Consider the following 12,743-nt stretch of genomic DNA (forward strand, 5'->3'; position numbering starts at 1 on the left):
GGCCTTGAAGGCATAACAGCTCCCTTTATTTAGACTGGGTTGAGACAATTCTAACAGTAAGTTCTCCTAGTGAAGCTGGGGGGCGGGGTACTCGAACAATACAGGGGCCCCCTTGGCACCGGAAAGCTCAGTGGGAGGCCAGAGGCACGCTCCCGCAAGTTAGTTCCCCACTGAAAGTAGGCTGCTTTCACGAGAGCCCCCTGCAGGCCACCTGGGGTCCTAGCCGTGAGGGCCCGGGGCCCTGCTCCGTGATGTCAGACTCAGAGCGTGCGTTTAGTGCACTGCCTGTGTGCGGCATGTGTCCACAATATGTCCACCTGGGAACGCCGTGCACCAGACACACTCTGAGGTGTGCTTTAGAATTGTCACACTGCAGCGCAGGCAGCGCCGGCCAGTGTCCCGACCTTCATATTGAATTGTGCTTTTGGTAGGCATGGCAACTTATAATTTGTAGAGGATGGGGTCGTGGCTGGCGGGATTTTCAGTAAAAAAAGGCTGACAACTTCGGCATTTGAGGAGAAAAACACGCACTGCTCTTATGGGTTAACTTGTGCGCGTGGGGATCCTGTATTTTGACTACTGCGTATTCTATATATCATTGTAATTTTCTACAACTTGTGTTTGTAAAGTGCCCAGCCAGCCATTCTTTGGCAACGTTGGCGCTACATCTAATGTCTACAAATAAAGTAGCTACAAACGCAATAAGGCGGCCTATCTTGTGTAGAAGCCGGCAGTTATTTTGCGCTAATCGTGCCCTGCCAAGAAACACCTCAGTGCCAACGAGGGTGTCATTGGAGTCCTCGTAAAAGCGCTTGCTCTACAGGCACTTCGGCCCCTCGTCTTGGGCGAAGAACAATCACTCAGTAAGGTGGGGTGAATACCCACGCTGTCCCCTGCATTTACCCTTACATTCTGAAAAGTATCATACCCTCCGATGTGTGCCCACACCTAACCCGTAAAGAACATCTTCCTGTCTCTCGGATGCACTTTGTGCACGTGGGCACTTTAAGGCCCCTCGCTGTCCATATGCTTTGACGGCATCTAAGGGCGAGTCGGCTCTCAAGCTCCGAGCCTTGGACTTGACAGGCGAACACGTGAGACCTTCACACGCGTACACACGGTCACCCATAAATCAGGCTTGCCGCGTGCTCGGCTGTTTACCTAGCACTGCACTTGCACGGCGGAACGACCTGTGTTCATCATTGTGCGTTGTATATATGGTACAGCATCTCAGCACGTGGTCAAGCATGCATCCGTGCCCACCTAGATACGGCGTTAGAGATGCTGTAAAGAAACTGCGCTTAAACTTGTCTACTCGCAGTCTCATTAATCGGTAGTTTAAACCGCTCAATTTGGGAATAAAGTAAACCTTAAAGGTAGATCAAAGACTCCACATTTCATCTTCCATCGATGCCAGGCTGTGGAGCGTGTGTCCGTGCTGAGCGGTGCCCTTCGGTCTAGTGATTCAGAGGACACGTGTGAAGCGCTGAGGTGGTCCCTCTGTCCGCAGACATCCTCCGGTGAACGCTCCCAAGTTTCAAAGCCCCGCGGACACGGCTCGGCTCGAAGTCTCTTCTGCCCGCTGCAAGCCTGGTGAACTCACCCCCGTCCACAAGCGAAGGTCACAAGACCGCTGACACTGCAAACAGGCAGAGTCCACCCAGCCCGCAGGGGATGGAAAGATCCGCAGGAACTGGGGGCAAAGACACGTCCCAGCAGAAAAGAACTGAAAGGGAAGAAAAAGTAGCGGATCGAGAAAATGGCCATCCGGCTGCAGCCCGGGAGGATGTGAAGTTCTTCAGAGGCGAGAGTTGCAAAGTGTGCAGCGGCCAGAGTCAGGGAGTGAGGGGCAGCGGTACCTGAGGGGGGCTCTGTAGAGGGATAGACTGTCACAAGCCCACCCAATCAATAACCCCCCATGTACTTACAAGAATCCGGGGCCGGGCAGCCCGTCCGGGAGCCCTCTCCTCTGCCTGGAAGAAGCGCCGGTTCTCCTCGCAGCCTGCGGTGGGGCTCACCTGGCCCAAGCCTGCGCCCCCAGGAGCAGCGCCCACAACAATCCCCCAGCTCCAGAGAGGATGCACAGGAGGGGAGCGCCGCGCCGTCTCTCTCCGCCGCCAGTGCCCGAGTCAAAGTCAGCCGAGCGGTCCTGGAAGCATCCAGGAAGGAAGTGACAGAAGACGGATGGGAAGGGGGCGCTCAGAGCCCGGACAGCATGGCGTGCAGGGACGCGAGCCTGGCTGGCTGCTGCTGCTGAGAGATGCTGCTGCTGCTGGCTGGTGCTGCCTCCGCTTCCCCCTGCCTGCCTCCTCTCGTCTCCTCCTCGCTGCTGTCTCCCACACTCCCGGACTGCACGCCTCGCCTCCTCTTCTTCCTCCTCCTCCAGTGCCGGAGAAATCCTCGGCTCCACTCTTGAGAGGAAAGGGGGCGGGCCCGGCAGCCCCGAGGAGTTTAATAAAACAAACATATACCGCGCCTTCCGTACCTCCGCAGCCCCGGCGAGATTGATAAATTGCTCCACTCCACTCCTTTAATTATGGATATGGTATGCAGAATAAATCATGAGCATCAGCACCTCAATCAAGCCTTCTTAAATTATAATTGCGTCTGGGCGAATCAATCTTTTCATTTCTGACATTTGGCTAATTTTAGTTCTTTTTCGCTGGTAATGGCATGCCAGGCGCAGCCCTAATGACAATTCTCTTTCGGGCGGCTTGTGAATAACAGTGGCGACTTGGCGCGCGGCCCCCCCTCAGGTGCGTGGCACCGGCCGCAGCGCCCAGAGGCCCCGGCCACCCGGGGAAACTTGTTTTCAAAGCAGGCCGGTGATGTCAAGGGCTGGGCGGCGAGCGCCGTCGCACCCTCTAATATCCGAGGTCCTTAAAGACGAACTGTTGTGGACAGCAACTTTCCAAGCACCTTGTTTATCGGGAGCGCGCGTGGGAGCCCGTGTGGGAGTGTATGTGTACTCACCCACCTTCAGGCACGCATGTATAGCTGAGCGGGGACAGGCATTGCATGTGCTTGAGTACACATGTCAAAGTGTACATACATGTGCCGGATTAGCTGTCTGCATATGTTTTACTGCATATGTTCCACCACATTCATATTTATGCATGCATTCTGTGTCCCACATAATGTGAAGCTGAATTGCTTCTAGGCGCTTGTGTGGAAGAGAATCGGAGCTGAAGGGAGCTTCACTGACAAGAAGAACAGATGGGCTTTCGGCCTCTGCTCTGCATGTGAGTCGGTGGAGTGCGTCGTGTATGTGCTGCGTGAGTGCTTCCACCGGTGAAGGTCAGCCTCGAGAAAAGCTTCTCTCCTCGGGATTTGTAGCTGGTCTTAAGGGCGTCAAGGAACTTAAGATCATTAGAACGGATATGAGCGTAACTCCACCTTCAGGCCTTAGGCCAGCATTCATGTATGCATGTAAGTGTACACCATGTACACGTGGAAACACATACACGGTAATATCTACTTATTAATGCCTTTTTTTGTGTGAGCAGAAGTAGCTTCTTCACCTTCCACCAATTATCCACATGGAACTCTTTTATAACGACGATTATCTTATTTTTTTTTATTATAAGAAACATTCTTGTGTGATATTAAATCAAGGAAAGAAATGTGTAATTATGATACAGTAGCCACATGTCAAACTAATTCTGAAAAATAGTATTATGGCCAGAGCAACACTGTGATGCCATACAGATCAACCAAACTGTGTCGTTTTTTCATTTTTTGTTATTTATTTAAACATTACATACAGTATCTATAATTATGTACAAAGGTGCATATAGATTTTAGTGATAAGTTTGTTTTAAGAGATAAGTGATGGAAAACCCCCCACATAAAGTAACCATAACCACACATCAAAAGAAAGTGACAATAGGTGACATAACATTTTACAAAAAATATATATAAATGTTTATTGGTATTAAGAACGACGTCCTTTGATTATCCAGACAATAGAAAGCTAGAAACCAAAATGTTTTATGGCGCTTTCACTTCAGGACTGTCCTTTCAATGATGTCGATGAAGTTTCAACCCTATTCAGGATACGAGGGTCTCATCAGGACGTTGGTAATCTGGGGGCCACGGATAATGGGCAAACAGATATTTCTTTTTTCTCTCCTGAGGAAGTTATGTTTCTCCTAGGCTGTGATTCTCATGGGGAAGTTCTTATTATTCAGGAAGATCCATGGATTTGGTCTTCCTCCCAATAGCCCAGTATTGCGACAACATTTTTTTTCTTCATTCTGATCTTTGTGTATATGAGCAGATAGTGTTCTCCTTGTAGAACAGACCTTAGTCAAACTCAATGGAGTATCACATACTCTGTATTATTTCTAAGAAGGCTTAAAGTTGCACCATGTGGTTGAGCATCAGGGTTATGAGGCGGCATACTCCCGATCGGCCCGCCTCAAAACTGTACGTACGTGATACTCAATTGATTTCGACTGAAGGCCCCTTCTAAAGGAGAACACTATCCGCTAATATGCACAAAGATTAGAATGAAAAAAACCTTCATCGCGACAACCGTGCTATCGGGAGGAAGACCAAATCCACGGATCTTCCTGAAAAATAGGAAGTTCTCCATGAGAATCACTGCCTTAGAGAAAAAGAATTTCTCCAGGAGAGAACACAATATATAACTACTTGTCAATTATTCGTGGCCCCCAGATTACTAACGTCCTCATGAGACCCTCACATCCTGAATAACCCTGGGCGGAGCTGGAGTAGTAAGATTACGTGGAGGTCCACGGAGTTGGGGGGAAACTCGGTGGAAATCCGTTATGCTCCGCCACCCGCTCTCCACAAAAAACAGTTAAGATTATTTTAAAATTAAATAAAAACACACTTTCCTGTCCTGCTGCGTCCCCGGGCTGCCCTCCTCCTCCTCGCCGTCTCTGCGCATGAACTTGTAATTAGGGCTTGAGTGTTGTGAGACTCTTAGTACTAGGAACAATGTGATCCATTTGGGATTCCCCTGGATCAATACAGAGGATGGATATAGATCCCCTTAGCAGTGGAAGTGTTTTGCATGCACTCCTGTGTTTGGAGGGTGGCAATCCATACTCTGAAGTGAAGAGGATGGAGATAGGTCTACCTTTAGGAATTCAATGAGGCTCTTGTTAGGAAATGGCTGCTGATTAGTTCTTCCGGAGCACTGGTATTTGGTAGCTGGTAGGAATAAGGGGTGGGACTGCATTGTCTATTGTTCAGGATGTATTCGTCTCTAGAGATGGCCTGCCATTTTTTCTGTCCCTGGTTACTGCTTCAAGATGGTTGACCACAGGCAAGTGCAGAAATCTCACAATTCATTATACCTTTGTTTTGTATACTTCTGCTTGGAACCAGCCCCATTACCACCTTCTGTGAGAACCACCACCTTGTCCAAAGGCTGTGTCTGTAAAGCAGCCAGAAAATGACACATGAAAAAGAATGACCTAAAACCAGTTACGATCCCTTAGACAGTGGATCCACATAACTGTTGTCCCCTGTGGTAAAATGTTTTTAAAAAATGTGAGATCCAAACCACCCCACTTTGTTCTAGTTCCAAGTTCTCCATGACCAAAGAAGGGTGTGCAGCAAAGAGTACTTAAAGGACTGTTTCTTGTCCAGGACTTGTGTCAGCATGGCAGCCAAGCTTACAGAGGGGAGGGGACATCACTCGATGTCTGAACGTCAGCTGACAATTTGGCTAGTGACTAAGAGCCTGCCGGCCTGCTGAGAGAGGGAATGACTGTGCCTGGCCCTGAGAGAGAAGAGACTTTCCAGGAGGAGAAGCTCAGTGTGAGCCCAGTGTGAGTAACACTAAAAGAAAGCAGATGCTCTGGAGAGCGAAGCCATGAGTGACCCATGCTTTGAGGGGTGCCACCTGGTCGTTCATAGTGGTTCCCTTGTGAATTAAAACATGGCGTTGCAAGTAAAAGCATCACCTTGTCATCTGGCAGCCCCCCATGGGTCCAACAACTGGTGCTGCTAAATGCAACCCTGAAGATGAGCTGCTGCTGAAGCAGGAGCGCAATTGGACTGGAGGCCCCAACAGCGAAAGATACATAAACAGTGAACAATTAGCCCAGAGGCTGCACATGATGTGCCTGGGTACCCAATCACACTCGGTCTATGCAATTGCTGAAGATGTATTGCAGCTGTGCATTGCCTGTCATGCTGGCTACATCCATCGATTTCTGTTCTGAAGAGAAGTGCCACTGAGATGCCAATTGTGAGAAGCTGCCATTGTGAAAAGGTAGGCAGTACTGAACCCACAGCACAACAACACCTGGAACAACCTTTTAGCAAATAAAACAGGGCTTACCCTGCTAATGGAACAAGGGACCGAAAGAAAAGGACACAGAGGAATCTGGTAAAAGACTTTTGCTTGGTCCCCTCAGCAAGCAACGACTGGGGCTGAAACATCTGGAAGACCCCTGTTTCCAATGAAAACCGAGTTGGTGTTAAAATAGCAGTGGCATGCAGGAACATGTCCTTGTGGTCCAATTTCACTTCCTCACAGTGGCCTCCTTCAGTACTTGGATTGCCACCATGGTGGAAAAAAACGTGAATGCCTCATCAGTTCACTGGATGAGTGATTTACTTGGAGAAGCTTTGACATAAAAATGCTATCCTGGACGAATGCTCTGCAAGAAAGAATATCTTGGCTGTATTACCCAGAAATCAAAGCATCCAGTTTGAAGGTGAAACCATTCTCTAAGAGATGACATTACATTTCACTAAAAGTTATGGACCCAAACAGACAAAGGAGGGAAACTGTAGACTCATTTGGCATCTTCTAAAATAGAGCCAAAGGCCCTTTTCAGAAACCTGCTCAAGTTCAAAATATGATTCTTCATTGCTAAAGAAAAATTATTAACTGTGTTCTAGAAAGGGCGATCTTTAGGTGCAATGATTTGGCTGTACTATATTGTTAAATCAGAGATGGACTAACTGCGGTGTGAGGGGGGGCTGGAATTAATTACCACCCACTGCGACATTGCAAGGGACCGTCGAGGTAGATGAAGAAGCAATTACCCTTCCTACCTTGGACACTGTTGTGATTTAATGGACACAAATCATACAGCGTAGATGGAGGTAAGATGATTTATTGTGATCAACAGTAAAGAGCATGCTCTTGGGGGGCGTGGCTTGGACGCCGGAGAAATGGCGGCATAGTTTCTGTCCTCCTCCAGGCAGCTGCAGTACTTGCCACCAAAACAGCTGTAAACCGAGTCCAAACCGGATCATAGCGGACATTTAGGCGTCGGAACCCCAGACCTGGCGATGGCGTGATTTTCAGCCAGATCTGATCGAGGACAACGGAGAAACCCGACTTTCGTCAAGGACCGCCGGCGACCGCAGATGGTGACGGACCTTGTTTCCGGCCGCATCCACGAGGTTCCCCGGAGCTCCGGTCCCGTCGCTCACACAAAGAGCACCCGCTCTACGAGGCAGTCACCACCAGGCGTAGCAATATAAACGGCAGAGCCGTGAGTAATGAGGCATGAGACCGTCTGAAATGCTTATTTTCTGTGCATTGCTCGAAGTGCAAAAAGCGGGACCCAGCCGTGTAAAATGGCGGCTTGCCGGTAAACGTAATTACTCTAAAACCACTCTCTAATCAGCAGTGTGACCAACGCTTATCTGCCTGACAAACTGTGACTGTGCCAATAAGTGCTGGATGATGTACTGCAATACATGTTCATAAGTGAATCCCACTCGAAGTGTAAAAGCGGGACCCAGACGATTAAAATGGCGGCTTGCCGGTAAACTCACTCACTCTAAAACCATCCTCTAATCAGCAGTGTGACCAACGCTTGTCTGCCTGACAAACTGAGACTGTGCCAATGAGTGCTGGATGATGTGCTGCAATCTATGTTCATAAGTGAATCCCCTGATTGTGACTATGTACACTGCCACCTGACAAACTGTAACTGTGCCAGTGGGTGCTGGATGGTGTGCTGCAGTCCATGTTATTAGATGAAGCCCCTGATCGTATACATTGCTCATCTAACAATGCCACGATGCAGCCGATGTTAAATTAAATTTAATTAAAGCAGAAGTGATTACATGCACTCACTGAGCTGAATTCAGTAAAGCAAACCGACTAAGACCACAAGAAAATGATGTCCTGGATACTGATTTTATGGACATAATTAATATGCTTAATTAATATGCTTGCTTAATCTACGCAACAGTCCTGTACGTTGTACAGCCATTAGAGAAGCTATCGTACACAAAATCTATATTGGTGGCTCCTGTGTATATGCATTAACGTGAGTCTCTACATCCTGCGCTTCTGTAATACAGGCGCCCTTCCTGACAACAACACGTTTAGTAGTGCCTAGAAGCATCTGCATAAGGAGTTAGCAGACTGAGTAGCAGTGGCCCCAGACCAACACAGTCATTAGGTCACCAGTGAGATACTAACCAGTGGCAATATCCCAGCTAACCCCAGCATCACTGATGAACAACTCAAAAATGGGGGATAAAGATAATGGCAAAAATTCTAAACGTCTGAAATCTGACCCACCGACGCCAGTTAAAGGAAAAAAAGAACTAACTGATGCTATGGACATTATCCTACACAGACTAGACAAAGTTAGAGACTTGGCGAAATCTACCAAAGAGGAGGTTGTTGCGATAAGACAGAATATCAAAGACATTACCTCGAGGCTGTCTGAGTCTGAAAGCAGAATAAGTAAACTGGAAGACACGGAAAATAAAACCTGTGGAGCCATCAAGAATCTCACCCTGTGCTCGGACCATCTTGTGAAGAAAATTGCGGAATTGGAAGACAGAAATAGAAGAGGGAACCTGAGAATTTTTGGAATACCAGAAAAATCAGAAGAAGCCCATGGATCGTGCGTTCCCTTCCTTGAGAAATGGTTTACACAAGCGACAAACTTGTCCTTCACACAACCACTGGAATTCGATAGGGCACATAGAGTTCCGGGACGGATTACTAAAGAGCAAAAAGGCCCAAGAGCGATAGTGTGCAAGCCGCTAAGATACCAACACACAGAACAGATTCTCTCTTTCGTCCGCAAGCACAATCATGTCCTATGGCAAGGTCATAAGGTTTATATTTCGCAGGATTTCAGTAAAGAGACCATGGATGTCAGGAAAGTCTTCCTAGCGTTGAGACCGCAATTGAAGTCACTCGGATACATATATGGATTTATTGGTCCAACAAAATTCAAAGTGACGATACATGGAGTGACTCATGTATTCTCTGATCCACAAAAGCTGCGTCGTCTACTCTCTGACCAAGGAGAGGGCAACATGGAGGTCTCTCATTCGAATCAGGGAGGCGCCACTGCATCTGGTTTTGGTTGATTCATGACTTTTCTGCAAAGCTCATCACTGATGACCTACTGGTAAACCAGTCTTGTACGCATACTGACACCCTGTAGAGTCACTCAAACAGAGTCATTCAAACAGGCTCTGAAAACGATCCCTATGCTCGACTCTATACTTACTAAATTTGCATGGTTCACGATATATACATTGTTCTAATATGTGCCTTAGTTTTACTTAACTACGCCTTGTACTATACTCATTATGCTCACAATATTTACGATGTTCACACCGTTCACAACATATGGCATAATCCTATATGTGTCTCAATTTGGCATTAGGTCTGAAATGGCCAATACATTTGCTGTACTTTGTCCAACTAAGTTTGTGGCGATCGGCCACATTTATTGAGTATGGAATATGAATCCTTGTGTTCTATGAAGTGCCTTACTGTACTGTTTAGGAGTGATCCCTGACTGGTCGCCATGACATGCTCCGCATATGGCTTAATCCACCTAGAAGTGGTTACACGTGTTATCTCCCCAAACCTAGTTATAATGGTTCACTATTCTTAAAAGGTTTTGCGTCTACACCTTGAGATGTAGCTTATGGTTTTATTTTGAATATGGGGAGTCGTTTAACTCTCTTGACTTGTGAGATGTTCTTACAGCCCTGACATTTATTGATGTTGACTAGCTGCTTGGAGGCGGCCTCGTGGTCGTTCCCAAGTCGCCATGTTCCTATTCTACCATGGGGGAGGGAGGGGTGGGATGGGGGTACGGGTGGAGGGAGGAGGGAGGCGTGGGAAACTGGGGGAAGGGTTTGTCTTTTCATTTTCATTTCTTCTGTTTTGCACATTGTTTGTATTCCATAGCGTCGCATTCCAAACCTTGCATTTTGTCTTTCAACCAATAGTACTTCTCGTTAGCCTTGCAGCCAGTGCGACTGTAGCTACTAATTCTGTTGTTACCTGTGCGGTGTTCTTTCTCCGGTTTAATGCATGTATAGCTTCATATAGCATGGTTGAATATCAGAAGATTAATGTCTGATGGCTCCTACTTTAGATACCCCAATCGGGACAACAACCATAGCTAACCTTAAAATACTATCACTGAATGTGAAGGGCTTAAACCAACCGGTTAAACGCCAGAAGATACTCGACTACCTTCGTAGGCAACGAGGGGACATAGCCCTACTGCAAGAAACGAAACTAGAGGCAAAACAATTTCATACACTACGCAACAAGTTTTACACTGAAGTGATAGGATCTGAAGCAGTATCTAAGAAAAACGGGGTGGTGATGCTCTTTGCTAAAAAAGCAAATGTGGAAGTGATTTCCTCTTCCATAGACACGAAGGGTAGATGGGTCTCAGCGAAGCTTCTCAAAGACGACACTGAATTTTATATTACAACGGTATACGCTCCCAACACACATGACCCTTCCTTCTAGCAAGACCTTACAAAACAGACTAACACCATTCCAGACACAGCAGTCCATATTATAGCAGGCAATTTCAACCTTCCATATGACCTTATCCTAGACAGGGAGTCCAAATGTGTCTTCCGCCCAAGCAAAGCCCATAGAGATTTCATGAAGCTATGTAACAGATTCCACACGGTGGACACATGGCGCTTATTGCATCCAGACGGTAGAGACTACTCTTTCTACTCCCCACCTCATGACTCATTTTCGAGAATTGACTACATATTTATAACTAAAAACGCAGTAGCCAGAGTCGAAGACTCAGACATTGCACCGAGATTAGTCTCTGATCACTCTTGCATCTCTCTTACAATATCGAATGTCAAGCCGACAACTCGGCAGTCAATGTGGAGATTTAATGATGCCATACTGAATGACACAAAACACAAGAACACTATTGAAAACGCCATAAAAAATTTCTTAGCGACAAATAAAAAAGGAGACACCTCAGATCTCATACGCTGGGAGGCGCTAAAATCCACCATAAGGGGGCTCATTATAAAAATCTCGTGTGCAATTAACAAAAACCGTACTGCAGCCCTACTAAAATTGGAAGAAGACATCTCAAAACTCCAACGCGAATACCTAAATAGTAGAAACCCCAAGGATCTAAATGAACTGTCCAACCAAAAATACACCTATAGCAAATTAATAAGTGAAAAAGCAGGAATCTGGTTAGACAAGAGGAAACGTTTTAAAATCTGTGACTCTAATAAAGCAGGGAGAGGACTAGCTGCCTATCTTAAATTTAAAATTCAAAAAAGCTCCATTACCTCCTTACTGGATGATAGTGGCACCCCCAGCTCTGACCCCAATAAAATTGCGAACATTTTTAAAGACTTCTATAAAAAACTCTACGCTAGGAACGTGAAGGTAGATAAAGAGAAAGTGGAGAAATACCTCTCCAACTGCGTGCTACCAACACTCAAGCCCGCAGAAAAAGAATCCCTGAATGAGCCAGTATCTGAGAAGGAAGTCATTGCTGCAATCAAATCTCTCAAAAGTGGGAAAGCCCCCGGTCCAGATGGTTACACTGTGCCGTTTTATAAAACCTTCGCCCACACTCTCACTACACCACTCTTGGAAGTGTTTCAGGAAATTAATATCACGGGAGAAGTTAAGGGAACAATGGCCGAAGCTGTGATTGCAGTGATACCCAAGGAAGGCAAGGATTCTAAACTCCCTAAAAACTACAGACCTATCTCATTGATAAACTTAGATTGCAAGCTCCTGGCCTCAATCCTAGCAAGACGCATCCAGCAGGTACTGCCGTCTCTAATCCATCCGTCACAAGCGGGATTCTTGAAAAATAGGTTGTCAAGCGACAATACCAGAATTCTAGCTCATGTAATTGAAAAAGCAAAGCTCTTATCCACGGCCACGGTGGCGATCACACTCGACGCTGAAAAAGCGTTCGACAAGGTGGACTGGACATACCTAAATGCAGTACTGCTCAAATTTGACTTAGGCCCTCTATTTACAAAATTAGTTATGTCACTGTATGCCTGCCCCACTGCTAGAGTGCGAGCTGGTGGCGCTTTCTCCTCCCCCTTTAATCTAGAACAAGGCACTAGACAAGGATGCCCCTTGTCCCCATCCCTATTCCTCCTGGCTATTGAGCCCTTCCTGTATCATATACGGGAAAATGCGGACATCACAGGAATTCAGTTTAAAGATTGTACAATTAAGCTCACGGCATATGCTGACGACGTGTTGGTCCTGAGTGAAAAAGCAGACAAAGCCATACCGGCTTTACTTTCCACGATTAAGGATTTCTCAAGCGTATCAGGATACTCTCTGAATAAAGATAAAACAGAAGTGAAGATGTTAAACAACCTGGGTGATAAAAATATACTAGGTGACTCTGGCCTTACCTGGCAACCAAAACGTTTCAAATATCTAGGTATGGAATTTGAGAAAGATTTGATTACCACCTTAAAAATTAACGAAGCTATACTCTACA

General features: G+C 46.6%; 1 protein-coding gene across 15 annotated transcripts in view; it reads right to left on the reverse strand.

The window, feature by feature from the left end:
• Window positions 1-12,743, reverse strand: part of MEF2C (myocyte enhancer factor 2C) — a 514,750-nt gene that overhangs the window by 275,622 nt on the left and 226,385 nt on the right. For 5 of the 15 annotated variants that reach the window (XM_086960882.1, XM_086960889.1, XM_086960893.1 and 2 more), the window contains exon 1: window positions 1,929-2,387. The exons of 9 other annotated variants lie outside the window; for them this stretch is intronic. The gene's annotated coding sequence lies outside the window, so the exon portion shown is untranslated. Of the gene's footprint in view, window positions 1-1,928; window positions 2,388-12,743 lie in introns of those variants that run through there. One more of the 15 variants, XM_086960877.1, reaches the window with a different exon arrangement.

Source organism: Lissotriton vulgaris, chromosome 3_1 (assembly GCF_964263255.1).
Source record: "Lissotriton vulgaris chromosome 3_1, aLisVul1.2, whole genome shotgun sequence".
Taxonomy (NCBI): domain Eukaryota; kingdom Metazoa; phylum Chordata; class Amphibia; order Caudata; family Salamandridae; genus Lissotriton; species Lissotriton vulgaris.